This window comes from Dryobates pubescens, chromosome 3, assembly GCF_014839835.1.
Source record: "Dryobates pubescens isolate bDryPub1 chromosome 3, bDryPub1.pri, whole genome shotgun sequence".
NCBI lineage: Eukaryota > Metazoa > Chordata > Aves > Piciformes > Picidae > Dryobates > Dryobates pubescens.
The window spans coordinates 26,708,911-26,723,051 of NC_071614.1; the positions used below are offsets into that span (position 1 = coordinate 26,708,911).

A 14,141-nucleotide genomic window follows, 5' to 3' on the forward strand; every position below is an offset into this window, starting at 1 on the left:
ATGAGTTATGCAACTCTACATACAGCGCTCTGTATGCATCCAAGTACGGTGTCAAATATAATGATGAATTTCATCTTGCAGAAAACTGTTTTACACATCCTTCAAATATTATTTGCATAGTTTTACATTACCCATCGCTTTCCTGTCTGCATTTTGGCAATTCCATAATCCTGCTTCTACATACAGCACATGCTATTTGTCCCCAACAAACTCCACAGTAGGCATTTTTTAAAATCATCTCTCCATTTTTATTATAGTTAAAACTATTTTCATGGATATGGTAGTATGATTATGTTTAGTTGTTTTCTGGGTGTGTGCATTGATGAAATATTAACAACTGATGACTCAGTTATGCACATACATGTTAGTTTGGGAAAGTGTTATTATTCCTCTATGGATTTATTTTCTTTTTCGTTTTTTAGACATAAGCATAAGACTGTTCTATTAAGAAAAAAAAAAATCAAAATAGTCATACATTTGTGTTTGAGATACTAATTGAAAAAAAATCCCAAATATTTCATAGTGAAGTACCTAGACTATTCTCTAGCAAGGCACAGATGAGGGAAAAACACACTTCCTGAGTTCTTTTCAGAGGGCAAGCTGTATTCATTTTCCCAAAACAAAAATTAAAATCTAATTATTCCCAATGCTGGTCTCTATACACTGCATTTATAAGATTTCTCTAACATAAATAACATAGTCACAAGAATCAGCTTACACACACACAACTGGTAAAAAAGCAGTGTCACACATTCCTTAAGCAGGTGAAGCATAAGCAGACAAAACAAATACACAAAAACAAAGCAAGCCCAACAAAAATCAAACCCAAAAAAAACATAAAAAGAAAAGAGGAGTAAAAAGAATAAAGTTGCTCAAGGTTAAACTAACCCAAGATATAATAATTATTCCTGCTTTAAGCAATTCTTTTATTATAGTTGCTAGATAAGCAACAATTCAGTCCAAGAGCTTTTGCTGTTAACTGATACATAGATTGCAGGACACAAAACCCATAAAAAAGGTGAGGCAAGTAAAAGGCAGTTAAATGGTTTGCAATGACAAATATATTTTTCACTAATCATAAAATGTTAAAAGAGCTGGCCAACAAATTAGTGCCTGTAGCCCTAAGGATTATAGAGCTTGGTTCATGGTTTCAGTTAAATCAGAAAGTTAAAAAAAAAATATTAAAAAAATTACCTTAGATGAACTTGCAACTTAAGGGGGGGATTTTTCTGTATGCCAACCCTCACACCTGAAGCTACTTTGAACAGAACTGCTATATATTTTCCAAGTGTATAATGTCAGAAGAGCCATCATGAAAGGATGATAACCAGGCAACCAAAATATCTGGATTCCAATTCATAGGTCCTAATAAAAAACCCAAAATAAATCCAAACCCTAACAAAAAATGCAGAATGGAAGCCAGTTAAGTAATTAGAATAAAATTATATCTGAAATTAAGAAAACACTGGTGCACTTTGATCCTTTTACCTGAGTGTGTAGAAAGTACAGTAACCTAGTTTGAAGATGGCATCACAGGCATAAATGCTTGCACACAAAACAGGGACACAATAAATGAAGCCTCCATCAATTGACAGTGTTAGGTAAGCAAAGAAGAATACTAGTGTTTACCAAACTGATACAAAGGAGAGAGCTGCCTTTAACAAAAGCAGAACAGGTTTGATGACTTCAAGTGTTTCATCCTTCAAAATAAAAAACACTTTTCCTCCCTCCCCTCCCCCCCAGGTGGAGTTTCACTTAGTTCTCCCAAGCCCTTGTAAGAGAAGCATAGCCACATCATCCTCTTCTGCTTAAAATTTCCTTGACCTTGTCTTGTCTCACCAAACTCACAATGAAAAATTAAATAAACCACCTTAGAACACCCTCAGTTTTGGAAATCTAAGGATTTGGGCATCTGAAAAGGTATCTGGTTTCAATGGTTTTGGATGCAAGTGCAATATCTGTCACTGGTTATATATATTCTTAGACACAGAATCAGGAACAGGACTCTTGAGGTGAAAAAACAGAAGCAGAAGAAACATGCTGCTGCTCCTTACTGCCTGTGAAGGACTGCCAATTGTTCAGTCTTCTGACTATGTCATAGAGCATTTTGTACTATGCTCACAGAACATCAACTGCAAGCATTTGAAAAAACAAGATGAAGATCTCATATTCTAGTCCTTCATGCAACTCCGGTAAAACTTTCTTCAGAGAGATTTTATTTTCAAGGTATTGCTTGTGCCAGCTGATGATGAGAATGTCTTTGCTTGTTATCTTTGTTATTCGTCTACTTTACTACTCATTTTAATACATAAATGCCCAAACAGCACTTCTAACCTCAGTCAAACCAGACACAAATCTGCCAGTGACTGGATTTCATATCGCATATTTGCTAGTGATCTACTCTGAATGTGCCAGGATGCAAGACATAATTCATTTTGCCAACTAAATTTGTATTTCTGGTTTGGATGGTAATAATTTAGAAGATAGAAATCTGAAGCAGTCATTACAAGTAGTCTTTTCCAGAAAAGGGAAGTCAAACAGTATCTTAAAATACTGAGCAGATAATTAATTCTGACCAAAGTAAAATAAGGACATTAAGATAGTTATATATAGCAATAGCTCAAGATTACAGGAATTAAAAGATGAAATGTGGAACTTTGTAAGGATTAGTTGCTATTAGTTTAAAATACTTCAATTTGTGTAATAGTGGGCTTATTTAATATCATCTTATGCAAAAGAAGACGACTCGCTGACCAGTCTGTTTGATGCTGCTGTTGACAGAAAGAGAGTTCCACTAAGGGGGGGGGAGAGGGGGGAATATTAAAAAAAAAAATACTGTAAGCAGACTGGGGTACCTTTTTTTTTAATCTGAAATCTGAGAACATAAAAACTTCCTTAGTGTCTCTACATGAGGGTAAAGGAAAAAAAAGCAGGTATCACTGCAAGACAGAAATTAGAGAGATCATCTAGTCCCAAGAAGGTGATAAAGGTTTTGCTGAGCTATATAGGCACCCAAGCAACAGAATTGGGCAAGAAGCTTCAGCTTCTTAATTGATGACAGAGAAAAAGATAATACTCTTTTAAAATATGCAATAAACTAGAAGGGAATTAGCATATTCTGGAAAATAGGACCAGAATTCAAAAGCACTTTGATCAACTGGAGGTACTACCCAAAAGAAATTCAGTAAATATAAAACACTACACTCAAGTCAAAAACCCCCCACAAATCAATGCCACAAATGCAGATGGACTGGTATGCAGAAAGACTGAGGGGAAAAAAATTAGTCATCATACTGGACTATAAATCAAACATGAAGAAGGTAAAGGAATTGCTGAACTTCAGAATTTTTCAAAGATTGCTCTCATAGTCAAGGGTACTGACTACTGAGCAAGAACAGATCTTCAAGACACTAGCCTAACCTGTAAACATGCAGGAGTTAAAGAAAACTATTGATTTCAGTAAAGGCTACTTTTTTTCTTATAGAATACACAGAATAAACCAGGTTGGAAGAGACCTTCAAGATCATCGCATCCAACCCATCAACCAATCCAACACCACCCAAGCAACTAACCCACGGCACCAAGCACCCCATCAAGTCTTCTCCTGAAAACCTCCAGTGATGGTGACTCTACCACCTCCTCAGGCAGCCCATTCCAATGTGCAATCACTCTTTCTGTATAGAACTTTTTCCTAACATCCAGCCTGAACCTCCCCTGGCGCAGCCTGAGACTGTGTCCTCTTGTTCTGGTACTGGCCGCCTGGGAGAAGAGACCAACATCCGTCTGTCTACAACCTCCCTTCAGGTAGTTGTAGAGAGTAATAAGGTCATCCCTGAGTCTCCTCTTCTCCAGGCTAAGCAACCCCAGCTCCCTCAGTCTCTCCTCATAGGGCTTATGTTCCAAACCCCTCACCAACTTTGTTGCTCTTCTCTGGACTCGTTCCAGCAAGTCAACATCCTTCCTAAACTGAGGGGCCCAGAACTGGACACAGTACTCGAGGTGCGGCCTAACCAGTGCAGTGTACAGGGGCAGAATGACCTCCCTGCTCCTGCTGGCCACACTGTTCCTGATGCAGGCCAGGATGCCATTGGCCCTCTTAGCTGCCTGGGCACACTGCAGGCTCATGTTCAGTCTACCGTCGACCAGCACCCCCAGGTCCCTCTCAGCCTGACTGCTCTCCAGCCACTCTGACCCCAGCCTGTAGCTCTGCATGGGGTTGTTGTGGCCAATGTGCAGAACCCGGCACTTGGATGTGTTAAATCTCATGCCGTTGGACTCTGCCCATCTGCCCAGCCTGTCGAGGTCCCTCTGCAGAGCCTCTCTACCCTCCAGCAGATCAACTCCTGACCCCAGCTTGGTGTCGTCAGCAAATTTACTGATGATGGACTCAATGTCCTCGTCCAGATCATCAATGAAGATGTTAAAGAGCATGGGGCCCAGTACTGATCCCTGGGGCACACCACTAGTGACTGGCTGCCAGCTGGATGTGGCACCATTCACTACCACTCTCTGGGCTCGGCCCTCCAGCCAGTTCCTAACCCATCGCAGTGTGCTCCCATCCAAGCCATGGGCTGACGGCTTGGCCAGGAGTTTGCTATGGGGAACGGTGTCAAAGGCCTTGCTGAGGTCCAGGTAGACTACATCCACAGCCTGCCCCACATTCACCAGGCGGGTCACCTGATCATAGATCAGGTTGGTCAGGCAGGACCTGCCCTTCCTAAACCCATGCTGGCTGGGCCTGATCCCTTGGCCATCCTCTTAGTGTTGTGTCATCTTTTAATGCCTTTTGATAGTATTTTATTATTTCCTTTAATGTTATACTCCTTTCATTAAAACACACGGGGTGGATTGGGTCCATGGCACTTTTCAGCAAAACAGCCTATCTTGAAAATTGCATTTAGTTAATAGGCAAGCACATTACCCCTCTGAATGATGTGACTATATTCCTTATTTTGTATTTTGACTAATACTTTAAGAAGCACATCCTTAGTAAATTTATTTTCAAATAATGTGTTTTGCTTACACGGGGGGGGGGGGGGGGGGGGGGGGGTGCGGAAGAGGTTTTGTGCCCTAACAGTGAGCTGGTAAAAATTCTCAACATTTGTTTGGATATATTAACATGTCTGGTATTTGCCTAAGATGACAGATAAGGAAGGAGCACTGTGAATGGTGATGAATTCAAACCATCCTTTTAATTAAAAGCTAGGGTTTGGGTTTTTTTGTAAATGAAAATAACACACTGACCCTGACAGGCTCCAGTGATTAACTCCAATCACTACTGGGAGCTATTCCTAATTCAGCAGTGAAATTTGCACAGTAACTTTTTATGAAGACAATAAATTTGATGACAGTAGTGACTTCACATCCCACTACTACTTTGCTGTAAAATCTATTTTTAGCCAATTGACAAATTTGGATTAATCACAAGCCCAGTTATGACCCAGTTTGCTCCCTTCCCCATTACAAGATGCACAAGCCTACAGAGGCCCATTATACAAAGAAAACAAGAGCATTGTTCGACCATGTGAGCGAAGTTAAACACAGGCACAAAAGCGGACATTATACGGTTGTTTTGACAACCTCACTGTGCTGCGGGGTAGATTTCCTGCGCAGCAGCACCGCGAAGCCCGCGGCGCAGCCCGGAGCTCAGCACACTCCCCGCAAGGCCGCGCCGGGCGCCAGTGCGCGGGCGCCCTCTGCTGCCATGGGGCCGCTCCCGCCGCCTATGGCAGCCCCGTTGAGCCCCGGCCCGGCGCTGAGGCACAGGACACGGCAGAGGTTGAGACAGGGGCACAGGGGCACCAGCCCACGCTCTACGTAAAAACCTGGCTAACTGATCTGAAAAGCCTGTGTGGAATGCTCCTGTTCCAAGGACAAATCGCACCTTTTAGAAATAGAAACTATAGAAAGTCTATGTCTAGGGTTTAGAGGAAAATTCAGGAAGTTTCATTTTGCATAAAAAGGACCTAAGAACCTTGTTTCATTCTAAATTGTAACGGACTCTCCATTCACATGTAAAATACACAATTGTAAAGGCAATATTCACTAGGTTCTAAGAAAATTTCAAACAGTTAATTTACAACTATTTTAGAATCTTGCCGGAAAACTTCAATTGTGTAAAAACTGCAGATGCATGCACACAAATATACTGTATGTATACACATGTGAACACAGACTTGGAAACAAGCAGCTTTAACCAAGACCTGATTCAGTTGCTTGGTAAAGGAAAAATATTAGAATTGCAACAAAACCAAGATTAAAGTAATTTCCTTAACTAGCGCTTTCTATTCACTGACTCAAAGATGCTAGATATCTAGTAACTGTACAACAGCACAGGATACAGAGGTACAGGGAAGATGCACAGCAGGATGATTTCAGCACTAATGGAGTCATAAAGTTTGGGTTCCTCTTAACTCATGGCTTAGATGATGTCAGTTCTTTGGAGGATGGGATGAGGCACAGCAACTTTTCAATTATTCCAAATTTCATTATAAAAAAATGTAATTTAAAGATTTTCTGAGAAACATTGCTACATAAACCAACAAAAGTATTTGTACTGTCTTTCAGTCTTCCAGCACTGAAACATGCCTGGAAATTGAATTATGTTTTCTTCCTTCTCATCTGAGCCAATCATTGCTTTAGTTGCAATTTATTGAACTGACTTACTAATAAAGTAGTGTGATAACTTAGAAAAGCCTGAGAGATTATGGAAAACACTGCAAGATTATCAGCATGTATAGGAAGTCATGGAAATTCCTTGGGGGGGGAGAAGTTCAAAGAACACATTTTAAAGGCTGAAAAGGAAGGGCAAGACCTACATGAAGTTCTACACAGAGAGAGTGATTGCCCGTTGGAATAGGCTGCCTAGAGAGGTGGTGGAGTCACTGTCATTGGAGGTTTTCAGAAGGAGACTTGATGGGGTGCCTGGTGCCATGGGTTAGTTGTTTAGGTGGGTTGGATTGGTTGATGGGTTGGACGCGATGATCTTGAAGGTCTCTTCCAACCTGGTCTATTCTATTCTATTCTATTCTATAAGTGTATGTTTCAAGAGCAGAAAACCCTTTTCCATTAAAAAAAAGACATTAAATTCCCAAGGGTAGTATTGTTTTATTATAGAATGGGAATTCTGTTTTGATACACTGATACTAGACTATACATATATACACAATCTAAACTATACACATGCATATACATATACATTGGTCAAAGATAAAATGTTTGAACTTCTAGATATTTAAATTTTATATCAAATGACACCAAGTTATGAATACTACCATCCAAACTACTTAGCAAAGAATCTTTACAAAAACAATATACTCAAGAAGTAATAATTGCACTGGTAGAATCTATCTCACCTTTCTGATCTTCCAAAATAGAATTATTTAAGTATACAAAAGTTCAACTAAAGCAGAACTCAGCCCAGTCTTACACTCCACTTTTGTGGACTCCTTCCACACTGTCATTCAAAACCAGTCACTAACTACTTTCAACCAGGCCCTCCCCATTGAGTTCTTAAAAGAATTGGCTTGTAGTTCACTGTTTGCCCAGCCACCAATCTTCCAACCACAAGACCAAAACAAAGTATTGCCCAAATCACCAAAATTATCAGCATACATTTCATTAACCTAAATAACCAGTGCGAGAATACCAAGACTGCTGTTTAATCATTCCAATCAAAGTAAATACTCAAATAGAAGAGCCTTATTTTTTCTATAAGAAGTTTGAAATTCTGTAATAAATTATTCTAACAGGAATTAGCTAACATCTTCCTAAAATGGGGTTGATAATGAAGGGTTCTTTGAAAACATGCTATGATCAGCATATTCCAGGCAGGAAGAAAAATTATGTAAATTAAAATAGCTGTCTGCCACTTGACTTGGTTTTGAAAAGAGGCTGCAGTTAAGGCTGTTATCCACTAAGTGGCATTACCAACTCAAACATCAAAATCTGACATAAAGAACCATAGCACAGTTCACTTTACCTCCTACAAATGAACTGATGGAAAACATTTTCTTTGGATGATTAACTTTAATCAAGTCTGTCATAAGTTTAGGTGTAATTCCAAACAGTCAAATGTAGCAGTAAACCAGTATCACCCATTTACTTTTCACCTCAGGACATTTGCAAATAATTAACAGTATGGTCAGATTAAAAAATAAAAATATCATGACATACATATTAAATGAACAACCAAAATATGAGAGTAAATTAGGCAGATAAAGATACAATGAGGCATTTTAAAAGAGCTGGGGTTTCAGAAGTGCTGCAGACCTGCTGTGAAGTGTTAAAAGTACCAAACGTCACACCAGATGCTTACTTTAGATAAAACACTTCCAAAAAAGTAAATATAATAGATTAGATAAACTTATGCTACCTGATATTACAGTGTATTAAAAAACATTCCAACTGGAAAATTACAATGTTTCACTAATTAGTTAAGTATTAGTTTTCAAAATGTTCCTTAAGGATTAATGACTGTAAATATAGTTTATTGATCAATATTTACTGTAAAAAGGCATTTAGAAACAGTATAAATACAGGAAAATGTAAAATCTAAAAATAACACTACCACCCCCATTCCTACTTTTGTCCCTGGTCTTTTATCACTGTCAGTTTGTTCATATATAAACAGCTATTGAAAATTAAGGGGGAGGGTAAAAAATAACAAAAACATCACTCTAAATGTACACAAGAGCATAGGAAAATTAAATGAGCAACTACTTCTGTCTCTCTGCCTCACCAAAGCATGTATTTTAAGCTTGTGAAATGTCCTGTACATGTGCTCAAAATTCTGAGCATACTTCAATGTTACAAGGATCAAGATATTTCTGGAGGTTTTTTTGGTTGGTTGGTTGGGATTTTTAAGTGACTCTTTCATCCTGCTGGCCAGAGAGGAATTGCATTAGGACACAGTCCTTTTCCCCTACATCCGCCTACGACAAGTATTCACTGCAAGCCAATGGATCCAAAACCAAATTGTTTACAATTAATTCAGAAAGCCATTAAAAAAATACTGTTTCTTTATTCCAGTTGGAAAGAGAGACAGTCAGATGTGTGGCTTGTTGATCTTGCTCTTTCCTGACCTCTTGAGTGTAGGAAGCACTGCAGCTGAGGAAGCAGTCAGCAAATTGTGTTAATGAAGGTGAACATTAAGAAAAAAAAAACAGAAGGAATTTTTTTCAGGAAACAAATTTTTTTGAAGGACTTTTGTATTAAAAAAAAAATATACAAAGCATTACTTTTTGCTAAATGTGAAAAAATAATAATACAAAGCATTACCTTTTGCTGCATGTGAAAAATTAAAGCCTTTGATTTAGGGAGAAGCCAATAGAGTATGTGTCTTTCACTACTGTTCAAAAATTCTACCCTTAATTTCAAGAAATTCATGAAATTTTACTGTGGTAAATTAGCAAAACACCATGAACACCTGCTGGGAAACCATCCTCCTTTAAGAATGCAAAATTCAGGAAAAACATTTTAATTTTAGGCTCTGACTGAGTCACAGTCTGTCACTATAGACCAAAATCAGCTGAATTCCAGATTGTCAGTGTGCCTGCTTCCTTGGAAAATACATCTGGCCAACAACACAAGGCAAACAGCTACAGTTACCACAGTACCTTTCTTCACATTTCTCCCTGAAGCACATTCATGCATTGTATCTGTACAACACCTGTCAGTGAATTAACTAGTAATCTGTGTTGAAAACTTCATTACATGGTACTCCTTGTAACAGTACAGAACATGCAAGTTATTCTGTGAGCATAAAATATCCCAGTCTCTCAAATACTGCACAGTAACAGATGTGAGCAGTATCTTGTTTCTGAACTTTGGGTCATTCCCTAACAAAAAAAAAAACAACAACAAAAAAAAGAGTCTAAATTGCATTCTGAAGTTCTATGACTATGCTGCTCCTCATTTTATCAAGGTAGCTAAGAAGATAGTAGAAGTTATCATGGTTTGAAGTGATACCTAAGGACACAGCTGCATGTGAAGCACAAATTCATTCCAGAGCTTTAGATAGTAATTCTGGCATGAAGCATCAGTCCAGACTCCTATGCAGTTAGTGAAGCTTCTAAATTTACCCAGCATAATTGGTCTGAATGAAGTTAAATGTTTGATGCTGCTCCCTCCCTGCGTTGCTAACTTCATCTCAACATCTCACACTCAATTTGGAAGAAAATGCCTACTATTTGAACAATAAACTTACCATTCAAAGACTTGAATAATATCACAGTTTACCTTCCAACTTATGCTTACTATCATGTTACTTAACTAAAATTTGTCCCCATGTATTCTTAGAAAACAGGAAATTGAAAATGGAGATTAGTTTACTCCCCCTTCCATGTTTTCCTGCCCTCTAAGGTCGTTTAAGAAACATTAATATATCACTATACACATGCATATGTACACACAAAAACATTTCTGCAGTTATACAAATAATACTTCATGTCATAATTTTCAAAACAGTTATAGGGGATACCAGTCATTTTAAAAGAGTCTACAAGATTCAATCTTCCTCTTTACAGTAAGAGAAATGAAAAACCCTATTGCCTAAGACTTTCAGCTCAAACAGCTCACAGCTATAACCACAAAGAATTGCTTCTGCTGCATTATTTAGAAATTACTATAGCCATGTCACTGTCATACTAAGAATTGATTTTCAGAATCTTTTCTTTTAGAAAACAATTGTTTAGATGCTTCCACAGCCTGTATTTGATTCTTTCAGAAGACTAGAACTAATCTTTAAGGTCATTAAAGGCATATTTAAGTTTTCATTTTGGAAAAACTATTTTTCTTAGTATCTGCAAAAGGTCACCAAAAGCAAGCAGTTAGGACTTCAAAATAATATAAGTAAAAAATACCCCACACCTACAAACATTTCCTAGCAGTTGTAATTCCTCCTACTTTACCTCCTAGTTTATTCTTCTGTAATGGAATTAAAGCAGTGAACTACACTACATAATTCAGCAAATTTCTATTTCACACAACTTGTTTTTCTGACATGTTAGTGTTTGTCTTCATTCCTACCAGTTTTCCTTTTATTCTTTCTTTCACTCTACTTGTCCTGTCTCTAAGACCTCCCTTTCATCTCACTTCAGTGCCCTGCAACTAGGGTGGATATGCCCATGCAGAGCACTTTTTGATACTCTCCAACTCCGACAGATCATACTTCACTGGGAGTAATATGGGCCTTAAATTTTAGTTTAAATGCTATCTTTGAAAAATCTAATGTTTATCATATACACATTCCCCATTTTAAATTCCATATGATTGTAACAGAACAGAAGGCTTGAAGGCCTTTTACAGGAGAAAATATCGTGTAAAAATAAAATACACAAAGCAGCTTCACTGTTTAAGTATACAGACTTACAAGTATTACATCATTAGTTTGCAAGGTAGGGAAGAATAATTTCCTGCACTGCAGAAACTGTCAAAGCTATGATTATTGCCTTTAATCTTCGTAAGCGTCCTTCCACTCTTCACACCCAGTTCACCCATCCAGTGAAATTAAACAGGAATACTGCTGTCTTTCAACTAAAATCCTTTGTCACCGTTAATGAATCTCTGTACCTTCAAAACTCCACAGCTGCCAGCTGTATTTCTTTTGAACAAACATGCACATAATTAGCAAACACCTCTACTTTGTTAGACTGCCACTGAAATCCTTGGGTTTACTAGAGAACTGCAGATCTGCTTTGATAGAAAACCAGTCATCCTGCTGCCAGGTTGGGCTTGTTTGCACCTGCAACAAACTGGTTTTTGTAGTCATTTACACAAATATTTGTTGGGTGTTTCTCAGGGCAGCTGAATTAAGGACAGCATTCATTGTTACTAAAGTAGGGGTAGCTTAAAGAGTATTCTCCATCCTCTGTGGTTTCCATCTCTCCAAGAAATTAGCCAGTGAACACCAGCATCTCAGATGGCCTTACTTCCCACAATAAACTCAGACACTCTTCCCTTTCAGATTGTTAAGTATTACATGCTACAATGGCCTAGCTCAAATGTCATGTCTGCTTTGTATTTCCCAGCAGTCCAGAGGCTGGCAAACAGCAGCATGTGTGGGTCAGAACCACCTGAAGCATTCTTTGTAACTTGTAGTCCCAGAGCCTTGGCACAATACTGACCACGACTTGGTCACATGTGAAGTGCATCACTGAGATCTCCTGTCTGTTCCCTATAATCTACACAGTAAATACGAGTAGCCAAATACTACCTCTAATATTAAAGAAGGTGGTGGTAATCTTCAGTGACAAATTCTCTTGTAATTACATCTACAGATCAAAACCTTCTAGCTCTTCTCTATTACTCTCTGCTTCCTCCTCAGAAACTGAAGTCTGCAGCTGTTCACAAGTCCTTTGTAGTCTTCCTCATGTATCAAACCTTCTGGAGCAGAGACAAGTGAGAAGCTCGAAGCCAGTAAAACAATCTGTTGCTGCAAGCACTGGCAATGGTTTCCTTGCACAGACACCAGTACTTGTCCATAGTGAGCTGATACAAAGGTCTAAGCTGACAGAAAATTAATCCTCTGAGAAGTCTTTTCAACTCCATAGATTTTTGTCAGCAAATTCTCTAAACCACCAAATCCTGAATGCGTACAGGTGTTGCGAGATGGGGCAGACAGAACTGAACTATGACTCTCAATAGAAACAAGCTAGTAAATGAAATATGCACCTGACTATAAAGTTAATTCTCCTCTGTAGATAGGTCATGCTGCTGTAGGTTCTCTCAGGCAATGTAAAAAATTAGGACAACTGTTATTATATAAAATCTCAAATCATATTGGACTTTTTCAACAAAGGCTCACAATTCATGTATAAAAGAAACAAGGTACTTAATACAAAAGCTTGGATATGTCTTACCTAGAAATAAAGTAGTTCCAATTCACATTCAAAAACCAAAGATGTGATGCTAAACATCCAATGTCTGTCTGTGAGGAAAAAACATTCAGGATTATACTTGAGGATCGCTGTGCTTTTCCCTCTCTCAATCGTCAGATGAAAATTTCTAGCTTTAAAAGGAAATATCTATGGACAATGATGATTATTCTTTTCAAGTGGATTTGTAATATCTAAAAATTTAAGTAATGGCCCTCAAAAATGCTGCTGGGTTGAAATGATCAAGTACTTAAACTGAATTTCATCCTATATAATTCTGCAGAAGAGATTCAATTTAATTTGAATTTTATAATGAGCTGTCGCCAAGGCTCGTACAATGAGAGAAAAGTAATATTCAACAGTACTGGTATGCATTATATTAAGAAATAATAATGAAACAATGAAAATGCAAGTACAGTTCTAAAGCATTTAGCAATTTCTTATAAAAGCTTTATTTATTTCAAGCAATATTTACAACAAAAGGCTAGTTAAAAGCGGTTCTAATGTCAGATATTAATTTTCCAATCTTTTCAAACTACTGGAATAAAGAATGCACTCTCAATGCTTAAGAGTGATAATTTCATTCTGCAGATGTTGGTGGGGGCCATGTGACAGCGGGGACCAGGTCTTTCGTAAGGATCTACAGGGACAGCTATTCTTATGTGACTTTCATAGAAAAAAAAGTTTGTTCCGAGAATAAAGCCAACTTAAGAAAATTAAACGTGCTACGGAAAACCTTGGACATGAACTTCGATTTCATCCATAACCTCAACAAAGCTAATGTAACTCTACACTCTTCCCAAACGTTCTAGTTTACTATCCTCATGGATATGGAAACACAGAGGTCAAGTTGTCAGATCTATAAATCAGTTGAAGTACGTTTTGGCTTTGAAAAACATGTGGCTATGTTTCTGCATCTATATGTATAAAGATATGACTGGTTCTGGTGTGATGATGGACTTCTATTCATTTCATTTCAAAACAGTAATAGTGCTTGATTGCTGCCCTAAAGAGAAATTTCTTTTGAACCTCAGGGATGGTGTAGTGCAACTATTTTTTTTCTCCCTAAAAATACACTCCTTACTGCAAATTATAACAATTCATTATAAAAGCAGATTAAATTAAATCAGAATGTAACACTAATTTCCCAAGTAGAGCACCCACATAGGGAACTAATTAAGAATAGCTCCTCTGTGTAAACAAACCTTTGTACCAATTAGTAGCTGGTCAGGGAACTCCCTTTCTCCAGAGGAAAAGAAGTCTATT

The 14,141-nt window shown here is 38.0% G+C and overlaps 1 protein-coding gene across 4 annotated transcripts in view; it reads right to left on the reverse strand.

Moving 5' to 3' along the window:
- CYRIA (CYFIP related Rac1 interactor A) overlaps positions 1–14,141 on the reverse strand; it is a 57,031-nt gene that overhangs the window by 25,537 nt on the left and 17,353 nt on the right. For 3 of the 4 annotated variants that reach the window (XM_054179871.1, XM_054179868.1, XM_054179870.1), the window contains exon 3: positions 12,861–12,928. The exons of the other annotated variant lie outside the window; for it this stretch is intronic. The gene's annotated coding sequence lies outside the window, so the exon portion shown is untranslated. The remainder of the gene's footprint in view (positions 1–12,860; positions 12,929–14,141) is intronic. 4 annotated transcript variants of the gene reach the window in all.